Source organism: Jaculus jaculus, chromosome 2, assembly GCF_020740685.1.
Source record: "Jaculus jaculus isolate mJacJac1 chromosome 2, mJacJac1.mat.Y.cur, whole genome shotgun sequence".
NCBI lineage: Eukaryota > Metazoa > Chordata > Mammalia > Rodentia > Dipodidae > Jaculus > Jaculus jaculus.
The window spans coordinates 5,411,927-5,434,142 of NC_059103.1; the positions used below are offsets into that span (position 1 = coordinate 5,411,927).

Below are 22,216 nucleotides of genomic sequence, written 5' to 3' on the forward strand. Positions count from 1 at the left end.
GAAATGCTGGAAGAGGCTGATTTTTTCATGAACCAGAAATGTGAGCATCTCTGTCTCAGTTTACACATGGGCTGCCGGCAGCGGTCAAGGGAGACTCAAGTGAGGTGAGTAAGGCGACTTCGCGTCTGCATTGAGCATCATGAGGCAGGCTGCATCTGGTGTTCCCAGGCCCCATTTGTTGCCTGTCCCCTATGGGGCAGGTGCTGGCAGGGGAGGGGAGGTGTCCTTGTATTGGGAAGCAATGTCCCCAGGGAAGCAGACTCCAGGGAAAATAGGACAGATTTCAAGTAACAGGACTGGTCATTCAAAAATTGCAGAGACCAGGGCTGGAGAGATGGCTTAGTGGTTAAGGCATATGCCTGTAAAGCCTAAGGAGCCAGGTTTGATTCTCCAGGTCCCATGTAAGCCAGATGCACAAGGTGGTGCACGCATCTGGAGTTCATTTGCAGTGGCCCTAGAGGCCCCGGCGCACCCATTCTCACTCTCTCTCTCTCTCTCTGTCTCAAATAAATAAATAAGATAGATAAATAAAATGCTAAAAAAACAAACCTCCAAAGACCAGAGCTGGGTGTGGTGGCGCACACCTTTAATCCCAGCACTTGGTATGCAGAGGTAGGAGGATTGCTGAGGTTCGAGGCCACACTGAGACTACATAGTGAATTTCAGTTCAGCCTGGGCTACAGTGAGACCGTGCCTTGAAAAACCAGAAAACCAAAACCAGACCAAAACAAAAAAATTCCAGAGACCTAGGGACTGGGAGGGTGACTCAGTCAGTACAATACTTACCTCACAAGTGTGAGGACCTGAGTTCAATCCCCAGAACCCATGCATTAAAAGAGAAAAAAAAAAAAAGTCAAGCCGGACATGGTGGCGCTGTCCTTAATCCCAGCACTTGGGAGGCAGAGGTAGGAGGATTGCCGGGAGTTCGAGGCCACCCTGGGAGTACATAGTGAATTCCAGATCAGCCTGACCTAAAGAGAAACCCTACCTTAAAAAAAAAAAAAAAAAAGAAAGGAAGGAAGGAAGGAAGAAAGAAAGAAAGAGAGAGGAGAGAGAAAAAAGTCAATGTGATGGGTGTGTGGAGGCAGAAACATGAGGGGCATTTCTGGGGCTCACTGGCCAGCCAGTCTAGCCTATTTGGTAAACTCCAGGCTAATGAGAGATCCTGTCTCAAAGAAGGTGGATGGTGCCTGAAGAATGACGTCCAAGGCTGTCCTTCGGTCTCCACATACAGATATGCTCGTGAGCACTCACACCATACATGAACAGCGCCCCCCCCACACACACACACTCCAAAGACTTGGTGTGTACGTCGGAGCCGAATCTAGAAGATAATGCTAATGTTTCAGGACCCCTTGACGTTTCCAATTTCAATGTGGCCTTGCATGAGTGGAAGATTAGAATGGGTTACCGTACTCACTCTGACCTTTCAAGCTGTCTGACCTTGGGAAACTCATGTAATTTATTTTGTTGTGGTTGTTTTGTTTTTCGAGGTAGGGTCTCACTCTAGCCCAGGCTGACCTGGAATTTACTATGTAGTCTCAGGATGGACTCGAACTCAAAGTGATCCTCCTACCTCTGCCTTTAATCCCGAGTGCTGGGATTAAAGGCGTGCACCACCACGCCCGGCTCATGTAATTAATTTTTGTTATTTTGTTTTGTTTGGTAAGAGAATTGTGTAGGTGCACACATGTGGTGTGTGCATGTATCCTGTGTGCACACATGTGTCAGATGTCTTCCTGTAACACACTTCTGCCTTATTTCCTTGAGACATGGCCTCTCACTGAACTTGGAGCTTAAGCCTTTTTTTTTTTTTTTTTTGCTAGACTGGCACCCCCACACACATATGTGCCCACACACATACAAGCATGCATATGCATGTGCACCACACACACACATACATGCAGAAAACTAAGCTCCCGGGTGGAAAATTTTGGGTTAAATCTACATAAAATGCTCCAGTTTTTGATAAAAAGGAAATACAAAATTGCTCTAAAATTGTGCATGTGTGTGCATAAGACATTTGTTTCCCGAGGAATCCTGATGTCTCTAGCCTCCTTTTTCCTCCTTTGTGGGAATAAATTTTGTAGCTGCCTGTAGAGGTCACCAGAGGAAGGCAAGTCAGAAGGGACAAAAATCCCAAAGAAACCACAGCACCAGAACGGAGGGGTAAGAAAAGAGCGGTTTGTTTTAAAGCAAGGTATTCCGTTCACAGAACCAGTGTTTGAAAGGAAGACAGAGAGGAACTTTTGGTTCAGTCCCCAATATTGCCAAACAAAAAAGGAGATGACCATGTGTGACAACTCAGCAGTTTTCATGAATTAGTGCAGAACACATCGCAGTGAAGCCTGAGGAAGGCATCAGTTACCTGTGTTGTTCCTACTCATGCCCTTGCTCCTTTCTTTAGGACAGGTATCTCTTTCTTCTCACCAGGCTTTGGGAGGGGCCCGCTGTGTCATTAGGCTGGGCTCCAACTCATGATCCTCCTGCCTCAGGCTCCCTTGTGCTGGGATTACAGGCGTGTGCCCATCACACCTACCTTCCCATATACTTTAAAATATCTCTTTTAAAAAAGATTTTAGGGCTGGAGAGATGGCTTAGCGGTTAAGCGCTTGCCTGTGATGCCTAAGGACCCCGGTTCGAGGCTCGGTTCCCCAGGACCCACGTTAGCCAGATGCACAAGGGGGCGCACGCGTCTGGAGTTCGTTTGCAGAGGCTGGAAGCCCTGGCGTGCCCATTCTCTCTTCCTCTATCTGTCTTTCTCTCTGTGTTTGTCGCTCTCAAATAAATTTAAAAAAAAAAATTTCATTTTTGTTTTCTGAGGTAGAGCAAGCCCAGACTTACCTGGAATTCACTAGGTAGTCTCAGGGTGGTCTTGAACCCACGGCGATCCTATCTCTGCCTCCCGTGTGCTGGGACTAAAGGCGTGCACCACCACGTAGTTGCTCTCTATATGTGACTCTCAATTAATAGTGTGTGTCGGGGGTGGGAGGGGGCGTTACACGCACGTGTTGTCACGCCTCTGAATTAGAACGCTCCCTGCTGCGGGGAGGAGGGGAACCTCATAACTCAGGAAGCTAAGGACACCTACAAGGCTGGGTGTGCTCAGAAAGAGTATTCGCAGAGCCCCAATGGAGGTGAGAGCCAGCGCACCTGGCTTGTTTTCGGTTTCTTTTCTTTTGGATGACAGCCACTCTCCCTGGGGTGGGGGTGGGGGGAATAGAAGTCGCGGGGGAAAGGGCGCAGTCTTCATTGTGTCCACCAGGGGACGCTGTTGTCCACAGCTGGGCAAATCCTCAGCCTCTCTTCTCTCTGTCCCCAACCTCCACCTTTTGGCCCCTCCATCAGCAGCAGGCTTCCAGTTTACCCAGTCTTTTACCCAGTTGTCCCAGTCTTCCGTCACTGCTTCCCCTCAGGAGCAAGAATTTAACCAGCCCTAATCATTTTGTCTAATTATCTGTGCCCATCCCTCCAAGAGTGAAGTTTCTTTTGCCAGAAATTTTGGCCCATCAAGTTGGCAGGTGCCATTCACTACTTTTGTTTGTTGGTTTGTTTTTGGGGTTTCGAGGTAGGGTTTCATTCTAGCGCAGGCTGACCTGGAATTCACTATGTAGTCTCAGGGTGGCCTCGAATTCTCAGTGATCCTCCTACCACTGCCTCCCAAGTGCTGGGATTAAAGGCAGGTGCCAGGGCTGCAGAGAAGCCTTAGTGGGTAAGACCTTTGCCTGCAAAGCCAAAGGATCCCGGTTCAATTCTCCGGGACCCACATAAGCCATATGCACAAGGTGGTGCATGCATCTGGAGTTTGTTTGCAGTGGCTGGAGGCCCTGGCATGCCCATTCTCTCCCTCTCTTTGCCTCTTTCTCTCTCAAATAAATAAATAATATATATATATATTTTAAAAGACATGCACCCCATTCTTTCACTCTTTGCCTCTTTCTCTCTCTCTCTCAAATAAATAAATAAAAATAAAGTTTAAAAAAAGGGCTGGAGAGATGGCTTAGCAGTTAAGGTGTTTGCAAAGCCAAAGGAACTCATTTCAATTCTCCAGCACCCGTTAGCCAGATGCAGAAGGGTGCGCATGCATCTGGAGTTCGTTTGGAGTGGCTGGAGGCTCTGGAGCGCCCGTTCTTTCTCTCTCTCTCACACACGTAAATAAATAAAAATAAAGTTTAAAAAAACAAAAGACATGTACCAACACGCCGGACCCATTCACTACTATTGAGACAGGAGCTCTTATAGGTCTGGAACCCTCCACTAGATTGGATTAGTTAGCCAGGAGTCCTAGGAATCTATCTGCCTGTCTCTCCCCAACACCCCCCTCCCAAGTTGTGGGATCACAGGCACATGCCATCACACCTAGAGTTTGCTTGTTTGTTTGAGGTAGGGCCCCACAGTAGCCTAGGCTGACCTGGAACTTGCTGTGTAGTCCCAGGCTGTCCTTGTACTCACAGTGATCCTCCTACCTCTGCTTCCCCAGTACTGGGATGAAAGCACGCCTAGCATTTCTTCATGAAATCTTGGAATCAAACTCGGGTCCCAAGACGTTTTACCCAAGCAGTGAGAGACATGCATAATTTCTCTTACTGCCCTGACGTGGTTCGGGTGTAGAGTGCCCCTCATGGACTCATGGGTTTGAATGGCTAATCCCAGGTGGTGACTCTGGAAGTTTCTAAAACCTGTAGGCAGTGGAGCCTTGCTGGAGGAGGAGCACTGCTGGGGGCAGGCCTTGGGGGTGTTAAAGCACAGGCTGACTTGGTGCTTTACTGGTTTCTATTACTTTTCTGCTGATGTGAAGATGTGATACTAAGCCGGATGTGGTGGCGCACGCCTTTAATCCTGCACTCACTTGGGTGGCAGAGGTAGGAGGATCGGCGTGAGTTCACAGCCACCCTGAGACTACATACTGAATTCCAGGCCAGCCTGGGCTAGAGCGAGACCCTACCTTGAAAAACAGAACAAAACAAAACAAAACAAACAAACAAACAAAAGATGTGATTCTGGGCATGGTGGCACACGCCTTTAATCCCAGCACTCGGGAGGCAGAGGTAGGAGGATCGCCATGAGTTCGAGGCCACCATGAGACTACATAGTGAATTCCAGGTCAGCCTGGGCTACAGAGAGACCCTACCTCGAAAAACAAAACAAAATAAACAAACAAAATAGAGATGTGATTCTAGTTGTCTACTTCCAAGATAGACTTACCTTCATGTAGCAGACAGCTTCAGGTTCACTGAGATGAACTTCCAGACCAGCCACAGTTATGGAGGAAGGAATATTTATTGAAGCTTACAGACCCAGGGGAAGTTCCATAATGGCAGAAGAAGCTGGCCTGCCTTCACAGGTCCAAGCAGAGAGAGAAGCACAAGCCAAAAGGCACACAGCACAGCACACTTGATGAACTCCAGTTAGGCACACTTTGCATATCTTTAGATTAGAATCTCAAACTCACCACCACACCTTAAGATCCACCCTGTGACTCTGCCTCCAGCCAGGTGGCTGCAGATGCAAACTACAAACTAATAAAATACTCAGTGTATTGGGGGCCATCTATTCAAACTACCACACTTCACAAGTGTAAACTGAAATAAACCTCTTCTTCCTCTTCTGCTTCTGGCAGAGTATTTTGTCATAGCAACAAGGAGCTAACTGATATAACCCCAACACTAGCCTCAAATACAGGTACGTGGTACTTCTCTCACCCCACCATGGTGCTGCGGATGGTACTAAACATGGTACTAAAGGAACTGCAATTGCTAATTGCACATTGCCTGTGCAGATATGTAGAGGTTGACCTCACTGTCCCTGTGGATGGTTTCATGGTCCCTCTGAATGGGGGGAGGGCTTGCCCTCCCAGCTCCGTGGATGTGAGTCAGATGCCGGAGCTGGGGCTGGGTTTGAAAGTCCTGGGTGCTCAGCTCTTCACACCACCCAGCGCGTGTGATCGTGGCTGCAGGGTCTAAAATAGATGTGCTTGGCAGAGCGATGCCTCAGGTAGTGGAATGGGACTTCACATGCCCTGCTGAGATGAGTGTGTGTGTGTGTGCAAGGAAGCCAGACCCTGCACACACCCTCCCCCAAATGTATCCAGAGGGTGAGACTACTTCCAGAGGTCCTGTTTAGTCTTTGCTTCTGACCCCTGAGCAGGCGGCTGGACCAAGCAGTCCCGAGGATGGTAACCTCTTCCCCAACTTGGGAGTATAGCAACTCTCCTGGACACATTTACCATAGCCCCCACTTCAACATTTACAGAATGCATAAAGATTTTAACCAGGATGAAGAGAGAAATAGAGCCAAGGATAAATAGTTGCAATTGCTTCTTTTTGTGTCTCCCTGAAGAGCTAACTATACACACACATGCATGCACACATGCACACACACCCTCAGATACCCATGCATGCATGTACACACAAATACCACACACACACACACACTGTGAGTCACTGTGCCTAACTCTTAGGAGAGGACTTGATAAGGGCAGAGAGATGAACTGTGACATTTTTAAAAATTCTTTTTCTATTTTTATTTATTTATTTGAGAGCGACAGACAGAGAAAGAGGCAGAAAGAGAGAGAGAGAGAATGGGTGTGCCAGGGCCTCCAGCCACTGCAAACGAACTCCAGATGCGTGCGTCCCCTTGTGCATCTGGCTAATGTGGGTCCTGGGGAATCGAGCCTCGAACCAGGGTCCTTAGGCTTCACAGGCAAGCTCTTAACTGCTAAGCCATCTCTCCAGCCCTGAACTGTAACTTTTGAAACCATGAGCCAAAACAAATCTCCCTTAATTTGCCTCTGTCTCGGATCCCCAGCACCTACGTAAAAATGCCAGGGGTGGCAGTGTGTGTCTGAAACCCCAGCTGTGGGGAGCAGAGGAGGGACTCTGCAGAGCTCTCACTGGAGGTCAGTGCACTCGAATCCATGAGCTCTAGGCGCACTGTAAGACCCTGTCCCAAAGAATAATGTGGCGAGCCACTGAGGAAGATATCCATGGCTGGCCTTCACACACACGTGCGCATATGGGCATGTGTACCTCCGCACACCCATGAACATGTGTACATACATCGTGTCCCCTCCACACAACAGAAGTTCAAAGTCATCTTTGGCTACATAGAAAGCTTGAGGCCACTCTCAGTACCTGTCACCTTTGGTGCTGGCTCAGAACAGTTGCAATGTTACTGGGGAGAGATGCCGGTCACTGCGGTGGCTTGGAGAAAATGCTGCGGTAAGAGTGAGTCTCTTGGCTCGTTCTGCCGCTGAGGATTTTCAAACCAGGTAGCCAGCTTAGAGTGTGGGGATGAGGGAGGAACGTTCATAATCAGACCAGAGGGAGAGAGAAGGAGAGCCCACACAGTCTGGGGACAGGCTATGAAGGTCAAGCTAGCTGGCCCACCCATAAGCTTCTGGATTCTCCTGACTCTGCCATCCATTCTCGTGGACATGTTTTGGGCTTACAGATGCAGGAGCTACGGAGCATCTGGCTTTACATGGGATCTGGGGATCCAAACTCTGGTTGTCAGGCTTGCACAGACAATGCTGTTAACCGCTGAGCCATCTCCACAGCCTGGAATATATACTCTTGGCCGCCATCCCTTGCACAGTCTCCTGCCAAGGGGAAGCCCAAATTCTGAACTCAGCCAAACACCAAGTGTGCAGTCCGTAACTTCTGGACCTCAGCATCACCGCTGAGGTGATGCTTTGAAAGCAGGCATGAGATTCATGGCCACAGAGATGGAGCTTTGAAAAAAAAAACTTTATTTTATTTATCCGAGAGAAAGAGAGAGAGAGAAAGGCAGAGACAGAATGGGCGCGCCAAGGTCTCCAGCCACTGCAAATGAACTCCAGATGCATGTGCCCCCTTGGGCATCTGGCTTACGTGGGTCTTGGAGATCAAATCTGGATCCTTTGGCTTTGCAGGCAAATGCCTGAACCGCTAAGCCGTCCCTCCAGCCCCAGAGAAGGGGCTTCTTGTTTCGTCATTGTAATCGTTTCCAAAGAGATGCCCACAGTAAGAAGGGGATCCTGCCCCAGAATAGGAAGGCTTCCCTGAGAAAGTCTCAATCAACACAGCCATTCTGTGGAACTCAGAGCGTGTATAGTTAACACGTCAGACAATTTGTAACTACTTCATTTACTTTTCTCAGTGTTGGAACAACTTGTAGACCAGCACTCTTCTGCTGAGCCATGCCCCAGCCCCTCACTGGGGGATTCTAGACAGGAGCACTACCTCTGAGCCACACCCCAGCCCCTCACTGGGGGATTCACAGCAGGAGCTCTACCACTGAGCCACATCCCCAGCCCCTCACTGGGGGATTCTAGGCAGGAGCTCTACCACTGAGCCACACCCCAGCCCCTCACTGGGGGATTCTAGGCAGGAGCTCTACCACTGAGCCACACCCCAGCCCCTCACTGGGGGATTCTAAGCAGGTGCTCTACCACTGAGCCACATCCCAAGCCCTACCTGGTGCTATTTTTATCTCAAATGAGTAATCTGATCCTTGCAAACAAAACATGGTAACTAACCAGATCTGGGAAGTACTTGGCAAGATCAAATTTCGTATGATTTAAGCAGAAATTTTAAACTTCTCCTCCAGCTCAAAACCAAGGACAAACCCAAACGTCAGGCTGTGCCTCCCTGCAGGGTGAGCCAAAAGGACAAGTGGGCATTGCTAAAGGGAGCAGAGAGGCATTGCCATGTGCTAACTTATCCCCGCTGTGTGCCCACAGCACCTGGGCACAAGGCTTGTCTGGCTGGCGTCTGGGCAAGATGTCAATCTGCAATGTGCAACAAACTGACAGGTTTGGAGGCAAAATAGCGTGAGCTGAAGTTCTTCAGAGAACAGAACCAACAAGATAGATATGCACGAAATATATGAGAGGGGATTTGTTGGTTGGTTTTTTTTTTTTTTTTTTTTAAAGGTAGGGTCTCACTTTAGCCAAGGCTGACCTGGAATTCACTATGTATTCTCAGGGTGGCCTCAAACTCATGGTAATCCTCCTACCTCTGCCTCCCGAGTACTGGGATTAAAGGTGTGTGCTACCACACCCGCTGACCTGCTGATTTTTTTTTTTTTAATTTTTATTTATTTCAGAGAGAGATTGTGAGGGAAGGAATGTGGCATCAGGGCCTCCAGCCGCTACAGAGTCCAGATGCATGTGCCACCTTGTGCATCTGGCTTATATGTGTCTTGAAGAATTGAACATGGGTCCTTTAGGTTTGCAAGCAAGTGAGTTACTCACTAAGCCATCTCTCCAGCCCAACTTGCTAATTTATGTTTTAAATTATTTTTAAAATATTTTATTTTTATTTATTTATGAGAGAGAGAGAGAGAGAGAGAGAGAGAGAGAGAATGGGCACACCAGGGCATCCAGCCGCTTCAGATGAACTCCAGACACATGTGCCACCTTGTGCATCTGGCTTATGTGGGTCCTGGGGAATCAAACCTGGGTCCTTTGGCTTCGCAGGCAAGTGTCCCAACCGCTAAGCCATATATATTTTTTCCAAGATAGGGTCTTTAGCTCAGGCAGACCTGGATCTCACTCTGTTAGTCCTAAAATGGCCTTGAACTCACAGTGACCCTCCTTCCTCTGCCTCCCAAGTATTAGGATTAAAGGCATGTTCCACTATACCTGGAAATCTCTTTTTTTTAATTTTAAAATTTGTAATAAAATGTATATAACATAAAATATGTCATCTTTCTTTTTCTGTCTTGTTTTGCTTGTTTTTTGAGGCAGGGTCTCACTCTAGCACAGGCTGACCTGGAATTCACTATGTATTCTCAGGGTGGCCTCGAACTCTCGGTGATCCTCCTACCTCTGCCTCCCAAGTGTTGGGTTGAAAGGTGTGGGCCACCACACCTGGCTAATATGCCATCTTTCTACTATGTATCTTTCTGTTTTTTAGTATTTTATTTGTGTGTGTGTGTGTGTGTGTGTGTGTGTGTGAGAGAGAGAGAGAGAGAGAGAGAGAGAGAGAGAGAGAATGGGAGTACTAGGGCTGCAAATGACTCCAGATGTATGTGCTACTTTGTGATCTGGCTTTATGTGGGTGCTGGGGAATCAAACCCAGGCTGGTAGGCTTTGCAACAAGCACTTTTAACTGCTGAACCTTCTCTCCAGACCTCATTCTTGTTTTTTTTGTTTTTTTTTTTTTTTTTTTAAACAGAGTATTTGGCCGGAGAGATGGCTTAGCAATTAAAGCACTTGCCTGCCCAAGGACACAGGTTCAATTCCCCAGCATCCATGTAAAGGCAGATGCACAAGGTGGCACATGTGTCTGACACTCATTTGCAGTGGCTAGAAGCCCTGGCGCACCATTCTCTCTGTGTGTCGCTCTCTATGTGCCTCTCAAATAAATAATAAGCAAAATATTTAAAAATAACAACAGTCAGGCAGGGTGGCACATGCCTTTTAATCCCAGCACTCGGGAGGCAGAGGTAGGAGGATCACCATGAGTTTGAGGCCACCCTGAGACTACATAGTGAATTCCAGGTCAGCCTGGGCTAGAGCAAAACCCTACCTCAAGGAAGAAAAAAAAAAAAAAAAAAAAACAAAAACCAGAGTCTCTACCCAGCTAGCTCAGTCAGTAGAGCATGAGACTCTTAAAACAAGAGTCTCAATATAAAGACCGGGCTAGTCTTAAACTCACTGTGTATCCCAGGCTGGCCTCAAGATCCCCTGCCTCTGTCTCCCCAGTGCTGGGGTAACAGATGTGGGCCACCATGCTTAGCTCCACTTTTCCTTTCCTTTCCCCCTTCCCCTTTCACCTTTCTCCTTTCCCCCTCTCCCCCTCTCCCCCTCTCCCTTTTTCCCTTTTCCCTCTGGTCTCAGTCTCACTATGTAGCAAAGGATGACCTCGAGCCTCTTCCTGTGTCCATGTCCCAAGTACTGGAATCACAGGCGTGGGCCGCCCTGCCCTGTTTTGTGCGGGCTAGGAACCACATGCAGAGCTGGGTGCGCGCTAGGCACACCTCCCTTAGGGATGGCTGTTGCTACCTCCTTGAGAGTTTGATTTTCCTTTCCCTAATGAGGAGTAGCATGAAGGATTTTTCATGTGCCTATTATCCATTTGAATATAATATCCTTTTAAAAATTATTTATTTATTTGACAGAGAGAGAGAGAGAGAGAAGGGGCATGCCAGGGCTGCCAGCCACTGCAAACAAACTCCAAACCTTATGCGCCCCCTTGTGCAGCTGGCTAACGTGGGTCCTGGGGAATTGAACCTGGGTCCTTTGGCTTTGCAGGCAAACGCCTTAACTGCTAAGCCATCTCTCCAGCCCAATATCCTTCTTCTTGTTGTTGCTGTTTCTTGAGGCAGGGTCTCACTCTAGCCGAGGCTGACCTGGAGCACACTTTGTAGCCCAGGCTGGCCTTGAATTTACAGCTATCCTCCTGCCTCAGCCTCCCTGAGTGCTGGGATGAAAGGCATGAAGGTGTGGACCACCATGCCCAGCCTGCAAATATTATTTGAGAACTGTTTCTACAATCCTTTGCCAACCCTTACCAGGTTTTTGAATTGTTGGGTTTTTTTGTTGTTGTTGTTTTGTTTTATAAATCATCTGGATATTAATCCCTTCTCAGATACATGATTTGCAAATATTTTCTTCCAAATATTCTGTGGATGCCTTCTTTCTCTCCTGGCAATATCCTTCGATGCAGAAAGGTTTTACATGCAGTGCAGCCTGATTTCTCTATTTTCCTGTCTTGTCTGTGCAAGTCCACACTTCCACAAAGCCGTTTACTTAGAAACCACCAGGACTTTTTGGCTTGTGTCCCGAAGTCCTTGGAGACATCCCGATAAGCACGCCATCATAACGTTCTTCTGCCAAGACCATGCCAAGGGCTCTGTCTTTGTTTCATCCTGGAAGGGGAGTGGTTTCTAGAAAGACAGGCAGGCTTCTGCGTCAAGGTGACCACGGCCACAGGCTTGTGGGTCCCTCAGAAAGCCTGAGGGAAAAAATGGCTCTTTTTGGTTCTTTTCCATTCTGGCACCAACTCATTTTCTGCTGTAGACAGAACCTATTTTGAGTTGCTTGTTTTCCTTTTTTTTGTCTGCTGCTTCATACGTGTGGGTCTCCCGTGGGCTTCACATCTGAGATGCTTCCCTCCTTCGCAGACTCAGAAAAGGAGCCAGATGGCCTCTGCGGGGGTGGCTCTCTTCCACCTACGCCTGTAAGTGAAGCCAACTTCGGTGGTCACCCTTCGACATCGGAGTGCACTGACCATCATGCCTTCCTCTAATCCCTGCACTTTGGGAGGCTCAGGTAGAAAGATTGTATGTTTGAAATCAGCCTGGGTTACTCTATTAACTGAGCCATATCCCTAAGCTCTGGTTTGAATTTTTTGTTTTGTTTTGGTTTTGGTTTTCTGACCTAGAATTAACTATGTAGTCTCAGGGTGGCCTTGAACTCACAGTGATCTCCCTACCTCTGCCTCCCAAGTGCTGGGATTAAAGGCCTGAGCCACCACGCCCAGCTTGTTTGGAATTTTTTTTTAAATGTTTTTGTTTATTATTTGAGAGAGAAAAAGAGAGAGAGAGAATGGGTGTGTCAGGGCTTCCAGCCACTGCAAACAAACTCCAGATGCGTGCGCCCCCTTGTGCATCTGGCTAATGTGGGTCCTGGGGAATCGAGCCTTAAACCAGGGTCCTTGGGCTTCACAGGCAAGTGCTTAACCGCTAAGCCATCTCTCCAGCCCCTGTTTGGAATTAAAAAAAATTTTTTTTGCTTATTTTTATTTATTTGAGAGCGCTAGACAGGGAGAGAGAGAGAGAAAGAGAAAGAGAGAGAGAGAGAGAGAGAGAGAGAGAGAGAGAAGAGAGAATGGGCGTGCCAGGACCACCAGTCACTGCAAAAGAACTCCAGACACATATGCCACCTTGTGCATCTGGCATACGTGGGTCCTGGGTAATCAAGCCTCGAAATCTGGTCTTTAGGCTTCACAGGCAAGCACTTAACCACTAAGCCATCTCTCCAGTCCCTTGTTTGTAATTTTGAGATGGGGTCTCACTACATAACACATGCTGGCCTAGTATTTGTGATTCTCCTGCCTCAGACTCTTGAGTGTTGGGATTACAGGCATGCACCACCACACCTCACTTGTGTTCCTATTTAAAGACAGTTTTTAAATACATGTGATTGGGGGTTGAGGATCAAGTTCAGCTGGCAGAATGCTTGCCAAGCATGTGCAAAGCCCTGGGTTCCACCCCTGGCACTGAACAAAACTGGGCATGGTGGTGTAGACTTGTAGGTGCTAGGAAGTGGAGGCAGGAGTATCAGAAGTTCAAGGTCATCCTCAGCTACACAGAATTCAAGGCCAGCCTGGGCTGCATGAGACCCTGTCTAAAATTAAAATGAAGTCGGGCATGGTGGCACACGCCTTTAATCCCAGCACTCAGGAGGCAGAGGTAGGAGGATTGCTGTGAGTTCAAGGCCACCCTGAGACTCCATAGTGAATTCCAGGTCAGCCTGAGCTAGAGTGAGATCCTACCTCGAAAAACTAAAAAAATAAAAAATAAATTAAAATATAAAAGTAAATAAAATTAAAATGAATTAAAATAAATGTTGATTCATTAGCACTAATCTTATGCCCAGGAGCCCTATTGCTCATGGCTGAATAGTGATTCAAATGGAAAATTTCCCCCGTAGTATCATGTACTTGGATACTTAACCTGCAATCGGTGGTGCTGTTTGAGAAGGATGTGGAGCCTGTGGGAGGGGGAGCCTCCATGGAGGCATTGTGTCACTAGGGCCCGGCCTTGGAGGTGTTGCAGCCTGTCCCACTGCTGCCCCTAGCTCGCCGTCCCTCCTTCTTCCCTGCTGATGAGAAAGTGTGGCACCTGACTGTCTGCTCCTGCCACGCATTCCGTCCCGCACCACCACCATGATGAAACTTCCCATGAAACTGTGAGACAGAAATAACTCCTTTCAGTCTGGAAGAATTGCTTAGTGGTTAAGGCACTTGATTGCAAAGCTAAAGGACCTCAGTTTGATTCCCCAGGACACATATAAGCCAGATGCACAAGGCGGTGCATGCTTTTGGAATTCGTTTGCAGCAGCTAGAGGCCCTGCCGTGCCCATTCTCTCTCTCCTCTCTCAAATAAATAAATAAATAATCCTTTCTTTTTTTTTTTTTTTAAGATTTTCATTTATTTATTTATTTATTAGAGAAAATTGAGGAAGAGAGAGAGACAGACAGAGAGTAAGAATGGACACACCAGGACCTAGCCACTGCAAATGAACTCCAGATGCATGTGCAACCATGTATATCTGGCTTATGTGGGACCTGGAGAATTGAACCTGGGTCCTTAGGCTTCACAAGCATGCACCTTAACCACTAAGCCATCTCTCCAGCTCAATAAATCCTTTTTCTCGATGAGCTCTTTCTGGTCAGGCATTGTGTCTCAGCAATGAGAAGATAACTGCTACAATGTGTATTTTTCTTCTCAGTATTCTTGACATGAGGAGCCCCAACCTCTTAGCGGCAGTTTTGCTTTCTATGGGTTCAGCTACCTGTAGTCAACCGCTGGTCTCAAAACATTAAAGGTAAAATTGAAGAAAATAAACAATTCATGAGTGTTACACTGCATGCTGCTCTGAGTAGTGTGATAAAATCTCACACCATTCAGTTCCATCCTGCCCAGAACCTGAGTCACCCCTTTGTCCAAGCTGGACACACCCACATTAAGTGACTAGCCATCTCTGTTATCAGATCAACTGTAATAGTGTCACAGTCCGGGTTTACAAGAAGTAAGCTTTATTTTACTGAATAACGGCCCAAAGCACCAGGCTTGTGTAGTAGCTACCTCCTTGTTGCTGGAACAAAACACCCCACCCAAAGCAGCACATGGGAAGAAAGGGTTCATCTTGGCCTACATGCTGAAGAGAATCTGCACCATGGCAGATAAAATGGCAGGGTAGCCAGGTGTGGTGGTTCACGCCTTTAATCCCAGCACTCAGGAGGCAGAGGTAGGAGGATCATCGTGAGTTCGAGGTCACCCTGAGACTCCACAGTGAATTCCAGGTCAGCCTGGGCTACAGTGAGACCCTACCTTGAAAAACCAAAAAAAAAAAAAAAAAAAAAAAGATGGCAGGGCAGAGCCTGGCATCACTTCTTGCCGCAGCAGCTGGCAGCAAGTAGAAAGAGAGTGAGCTGAGCTCTAAACACTGACAAGGTGGGCTAATAAACCTTGAGGTCTGCCCCCAGTGACACACCTCCTCCACCATGGCTCCACCTTCCAAGCTACTACTAGTTGGGGAACCAAGCATTCAGAACACAAGAGCCTGTCAGAGACATTCTACATTCAAACCACCCGAAGTAGTAAGGCAAAGAATTCTGCTATGTCAAAAAAGGAGCCATAGGGCTGCAGAGATGGCTTAGGGGTTAAGGCAATTGCCTGAAAAGCTAAGAGACCCGTGTTCAATTCCCAGCACCCACATAAAGCCAGTGCACAAGGTGACACATGTGTCTAGAGTTTGTTTACAGTGGCTGGAGGGTCTGGTGCACCCATTCTTTCTCCCTCCCTCCCTGTCCTTTTGTCTGTCTGTCTGTCTATCTATCATCTATTACTCCCTCTTTCTTTCAGTCTCTCAAATAAATAAATAAAAATGAATTCCTTTAAGATTTATTTATTTGGGCTGGATAGATGGTTTAGTGGTTGAGGTGTTTGCCTGCAAAGCCAAAGGAACCTGGTTCGATTCCCCAGTACCCACGTAGGCCAGATGCACAAGGGGTGCATACATCTGGAGTTGTTTGCAGTGGCTGGAGGCCCTGGCACACCCATTCCCTCTCTCTCTCTGCCTCTTTCTCTCTCTCTCAAAGAAATAAATAAAAATAAAGTTAAAAAAAGGATTCATTTATTTGTATTAGAGAGAGAGGGAAAATGAGAATGGGAACACCAGGGCCTCCAGCCACTGCAAACAACTCCAGATGCATGCACCACTTTGCATATCTGGCTTACATGGGACCTGAAGAACTGAACCTGGGTCCTTAGGCTGTGCAGGCAAGTGCCTTAACTGCTAAGCCATTTCTCCAGCCCCAATATATATATATATATATATATATATATATTTTTAAGAGAGAAGCTGTAAGAGTTTCCTTTACATGAAAAGTTGAAAGTTAGCTGGGCACGGTGGCACACGCCTTTAATCCCAGCACTCAGGAGGCAGAGGTAGGAGCATTACTGTGGGTTCAAGGCCAGCCTAGTGAATTTCAGATCAGCCTAGGCTAGAGTGAGACCCTACCTCAAAAAAAAAAAAAAAGTGCCGAAAGTTCTTAATAAGGAATTGAGAAAGCATTCACATGCTAGCTATGCTTAAAGAAGCATGCAGACTCAGGTGGCTGAGACAGGACAATCATGTGTTCAAGACCTGCCTAGTCTAGGGGACTGGAGAGATGGCTCAGTGATTAAGAGCACTTTCTGTGCAAGCACGTGGGCCTGAAGGTAACTGAGACCACCAGAGTTCAAATTTCCAGAACCCATTCAATAGCTGGGCATGACTACTAACATGTGTAACCCCACTCCTGTGGAAAGTGGCAACCAGAGAATTGCTAGGCTCATGAACAGTGAGCTCCAGATCAGTAAAAGACAAACAAAGAAACAAACCCATCAGGTGAGTGATGGAGGGGGACACCTGTCATTCTCTGGCTCCCATAGGTGAGTCACAATATGCTACATCAGCACATACAAACACCACACAGCACGCTACACATACTACACACTCATATAAATGGAATAAAAGAAAGAGGAAAGAAGGAAAAGGAAAGGAAAGTAGGAAAGAAAGAAAAGAAAACCTGGAAAGGAAAGGAATGGATTAAAAAAAAAAAAAAAGCTTGGGGTCGTAGCTCAGCAGCAAAGCATCTATCCAGCATGTCTGAAAGCCCAGATCCAGTCCCAGTACTGTGGACATCAGGCGCACTGATGTTGTTACATAAATGGCAACAAGGAAACAATGATAAGCAGGTGTATGCTTCTGCCAGGTATCCAGGGAGGTCTTGGAACATCTCTTCATTGATCCTTAGCAAACTGCACAGTTATTCTATCTGCATATAATGAAAACTGCAAATACTTACCTTTCTTGTTTGCTTACCTAAACTATTATTCCTGAACAATATTTGATAATTTGAGGTTAGAGCTGGGTGTGGTGGTGCAAGCCTTTAATCCCAGCATTTGGGAGGCAGAGGTAGGAGGATCACCATGAGTTTGAGGCCAGCCTGAGACTGCATAATGGATTCCAGGTCAGCCTGAGCTAGAGTAAGACCCTACCTCGAAAAACCAATAATAATAATAATAATAATAATAATAGTTACTATTATTGTTTGAGGCTAGACTATAATGTGAAGCTGGGCATGGTGGTGCAAATTTGTAATCCCAGCACTTGAACTTGACTGTCTTCTTAATATCTATTCGTTTAAACAGATTCCCTTAACTTAATGTTTTATAGAGCCATTGAACTAGCCTTGAATTCCAGGAATGTACCTTTAAAATATTTTTATTTATTTAGTGGGGGAGTGCTTCTGTAACTGTAAACAAACTCCAGATGCATGCACCACTTTGCATATATGGCTTTACATGGATACAGGGGAACTGAACTATGGAAGTCAAGCTTTATAAGTAAGCACCTTTACCATTGAGCCATCTCTCTAGCCCAAATATACCTTTCAAAGGGTCTTAATTTTTTTTTTTTTTTTTGAGGTAGGATTTCACTCTAGTCCAGGCGACTTGGAATTCACTGTGTAGTCTCAGGGTGGCCTCAAACTCATTTTGATCCTCCTACCTCTGCCTCCTGAGTGCTGGGATTAAAGGCATGCCCTACCATACCTGGCTCGTGTCTTAATTTAAAAAAAATGAATTAATGGTTCTGGAGAAATAGCTTGGCAGTTAAGGCACTTGCCTGTAAAACCTAAGGACCCAGACTCAATTTCCCAGGGCCAGATGGATGTATGTAAGCCAGATGCACATGATAGCACATATGTCTAGAATTCATTTGCAGTGGCTAGAGGCCATGATATGCCCATTCTCTCTCTCTCTCTCTCTAATAATAAACAAACTAAAAAATTTTAGGGGGTGGTTGAGGTAGGTTTCACTCTATCCCAGGTTGACCTGGAATTCATTATGTAGTCTCAGGGTGGCTTTGAACTCACAGAAATCATTCTACCTCAGCCTCCCAAGTTCTGGAACTAAAGGCATATGTCACCATGGCTGGCTAAATAAAAATATATTTTTTTAAATGCATTGATATTTAGAAATGAGGTGGTTCTACAGGCCTCTATTTGGGAAACTATGTTCAAATGGGCTTGGGTAATGGTTTTAGGCTGTATTTTTTTTTTTTTTTTTCGAGGTAGGGTCTCACTCTAGCTCAAGCTGACCTGGAATTCACTCTGTAGTCTCAGGGTGGCCTCGAACTCTGGGTGATGCTCATACCTCTGCCTCCTGAGTGCTGGGATTAAAGGCATGCGCCACCACGCCCGGCTAGGCTGTATATTTTTACTTTTAATTATCGTGATAAAAATACCTGACAAAAACAACTTAAGGAAGGAAGGGGGCTGGGGAGATGGCTTAGTGGTTAAGGCATTTGCCTGAAAAGCCAAAGGATCCCAGTTCGATTCTCTAGTACCCATATAAGCCGGATGCACAAGGGGGCCCATGCATCTGGAGTTCATTTGCAGTGGCTGGACACCCTCGTGTACCCATTCTCTCCCTCTCTCTGAATCTTTCTCTCTCTCAAATAAATAAATAAATAAAATATATTTTAAGAAACTAAAGGAAGGGCTTACCATTTGAAGGGCTGTGGTCCTTGGTGGAGATGGCATGGGGGCAGGAGCATGAAACAGCTGTGGTCAGGAAGCAGAGAGAGTGGACGCTGGTGCTCAGCTGGCTTCTCCTTTCCATTCAGTGGGGGACCCCAGGCCCAGTGCATGGTGTCATTCCCCACTCAGGGTGGGTCTTCCCTCCCCAGTGAGACCTCTCTGCAGCAGTCCTCACAGGTGCATGCAGACGTTTGTCTCCTAGGTGATTCTAAATCTAGTCGCATTGACAATGAAGTTTAACTATCACTGTCATTGTGAAAAGAATTTTGCAAAGTTCCCATCTTAATGCTCAAGATACGATTTAAGGAATACTGAAGCTCTCTCTTGAAAGCATTTTACTTTTTATTTTTGCATTTTGTGATGAGAATCATTTCGACGAGAATCTATACAGAGGATGGCTCTCATGGTGACATCGGAGCCATTCACTGTTAGACAGAGTCTTGCTTAGTAGGGAAGGACTGTCATATTAATTGGCTCAGAATCGTGGCATTTGGGGTGACTTTGAAGTCCTCATGAGACAAAATTGGATAGAAGCTGTGTACATATCTGTAGACGCTGCCTCAAAGAGCAATCTCTGCCCACAAAAGCCACATACACATACACACACATACACACACTTTTGGGGGAATTCAAGGGTTTCACTCTAACCTAGACTGACATAAAACTCACTCTGTAGCCCAGGCTGGCCTCAAGCTCATGTTGATACTCCCACCTCTGCCTCCCGGGTGCTGCGATTTAAACCCACCACATTTGGTGCTGAAAGCCTTATTTTTAGGGTAAACTTAATGGGGCACATATGTCATTCCAGCACTCAGGAGGCTAACACAGGACCATGAGTTTGAGGCCATCCTGGGCTACACAGTGAGACCCTGTCACAAAAGAAAAAGAAAAAAAAGGAGCTGGGTGTGGTGTGCACGCCTTTAATCCCAGCACTCAGGAGGCAGAGGTAGGAGGATCGCCGTGAGTTCGAGGCCACCCTGAGACTACAGAGTGAATTCCAGGTCAACCTGGATGGGAGTGAGACCCTACCTCGAACAAAAAAAAAAAGGAAAGGAAAATAAAAGAAAGTAAATAAAAAGAAAGTGAAAAGGAGGAGGAAGAAGGGGAGAAGAGGAAAGAGAATGGGAAGCAGAAGAGGAGGGGGAAGAGCAGAAGGAAGAGGAGGAGGGGGAGAAGAACAGGGAATAGAAGGCCTGGAGAGATGGCTTAGTGGTTAAGGTGCTTGTCAGCAAAGTCTGAGGACTCATGTTCGACTCTCCAGGTCCCACGTAAGCCAGACACACAAAGTGACACAAGCACGTAAGGTTACACATTCACACAATGGGGTGCACACATCTGGGGCCCCACTGCAGTGGCTAGGGGGTCTTGGCATGCCAATTCTCCCTCCCCCCCCCATTCTCACTCTTTCACCTTTAAAAAAAGGCCAGTCTGTTGGGCTTGCCTCAAACAAAAGAAGGAAGGAAGATAAAAAACAGGAGGAGGAAGATGAGAAGGAAGAGGAGGAGAAGGAAAAGGAAGAAAAGAAAGAAGAGGAAACAGGGGCAAAGAAAGAAATTCTCTTTTGCTCAAACGCATCTCTAAGGGTTCTTGGGATGCCAGGTGCTGCCCATGGCCTCACCTCTCTCTAGGCCAGGCATGTGCCCGGGGCACCCTCACCAGAATAGCTATTACCTGCCAGATACTGGGCTCGAGGCATGGTGGTCTACCCCAACATGAGCCTTCATCCACGGTGGACCGTTGAGGAAGCCAGCAGGTCCCAGATGAAGGTAAGTTTGGTCAGGCTTCCGGGTCACACTGCTCTGGTCCCTGCAGCCCCTTGTTAATCATGGGGGGTGGGGGCAGAGAGACAAAGGATGGAAGTGAGGAGAAAGGGGTCCCAGGGGCTGGGGAGGTAGCTCAGGCAGTGAAGTGCTGGGTGTGTTGTAAATCCCAGTGCTGGGGAGCCTCATGGGGGAGGAGCCCTGGGGCTTGCTGGCCAGCCAGCCTAGCCTAACTGGTAAGTGCTACACCAGTGAGAAACCCCGTCTCAAAGAGGTGGATGGTGCTCCTGAGTGACAACACCTAAGGGTGTCTTTTGGCTTCCACATCACACGTGCACGCGCACACACACGCACACACACACACACACACACACACACGCACACGCACCAAGGAATTCAGACTTTTTTTAGCTCTATGCCTTCTCTTACCTTATATCCAATCTACAGTGTGTCTTGCCTTCTCCTCTGCTCCCCTTCCTTCCCTTCCTTTCTTCCTTCTCTCCTTCTCTCTCTTCCTTCCTTTTTCCTTTATTTCTGTATATTTATTTATTTATTTTTGAGGTAGGGTCTCACTGTAGCCCAGGTTGACCTGGGATTCACTATGTAGCTCCAGGCTGGCCTTGCACTCATGGTGATCCTCGTACCTCTGCTTCTTGAGTGCTGTCGAGAATCCCCCAGTGAGGGGCTGGGGGCGTGGCTCAGTGGTAGAGCTCCTGCCTAGAATCCCCAGTGAGAGGCTGGGGGCGTGGCTCAGTGGTAGAGCTCCTGCCTAGAATCCCCCAGTGAGGGGCTGGGGGCGTGGCTCAGTGGTAGAGCTCCTGCCTAGAATCCCCAGTGAGGGGCTGGGGGCGTGGCTCAGTGGTAGAGAGCCTACTAAGCATGTGCAAAGCCCTAGGTCCCACCCAATATTGAAAAATAAAATAAAACAAATAAATAATAAGGAAGGAGGAGGCGAGTAGGTAGGAAGGAGAGAGAGAAAAATCAAGATAGAAAAGAGAGAAAACAGACGAGAAATAGGAGAATGACACGATATACTAAGTCACGTTTCCCAGATGGAAGGGCACTCAGCGTTCAAAAACAATGACTATGAAGACTGCAACTGTGTGTGTGTGTGTGTGTGTGTGTGTGTGTGTGTGTGTGTGTGTGTGTGAGACGTCCCTATAATTTTCCGTGAAACAAGCGGGATCCACACTTGTCTCCATGCCGACTGGAACTGGGTAAACATATACCTGCGGAAGAGCGCAGACTGGAAGGACGCTGAACAGCGGCGTTCCACGCGAGCACCGCTTCTCCATCGCCTTTCTCCTCGGGTGCTGCCTTCGCTCCGCAGAGGGAGGATCGGCGTCAAGGGAGCTCACGCAGAGGCGGGAGTGAGCCTCACCCGGCTCCAGGCTGCTCAAGGACATGCTCAGCTTTCGTTGGCACCTCTGCGCACACAGTGTGGGGCTCTCACCGTGGGTCCGTGCCAAGGTGCCCGCAGGTGTCAGCCACTGTCCACCTCCACATGGGCCTGTGCTTCCAGTGTGAAATGGGAAATGTGACCCCCCCCACACACACACTGATCTCAGGACAAGAGGCTTTATTTATTTATTTATTTATTTGACAGAGAAAGAGGGAGAGAGAGAAAGAGAGAGAGAGAATGGGCGCGCCAGG

At 47.4% G+C, this 22,216-nt stretch overlaps 1 protein-coding gene across 2 annotated transcripts in view; it reads right to left on the reverse strand.

The window, feature by feature from the left end:
* Ocm (oncomodulin) overlaps positions 1-3,037 on the reverse strand; it is a 31,937-nt gene extending 28,900 nt beyond the window's left edge. For both annotated transcript variants that reach the window (XM_045144319.1, XM_045144321.1), the window contains exon 1: positions 2,845-3,037. The gene's annotated coding sequence lies outside the window, so the exon portion shown is untranslated. The remainder of the gene's footprint in view (positions 1-2,844) is intronic.
* Positions 3,038-22,216: the final 19,179 nt, after the last annotated feature.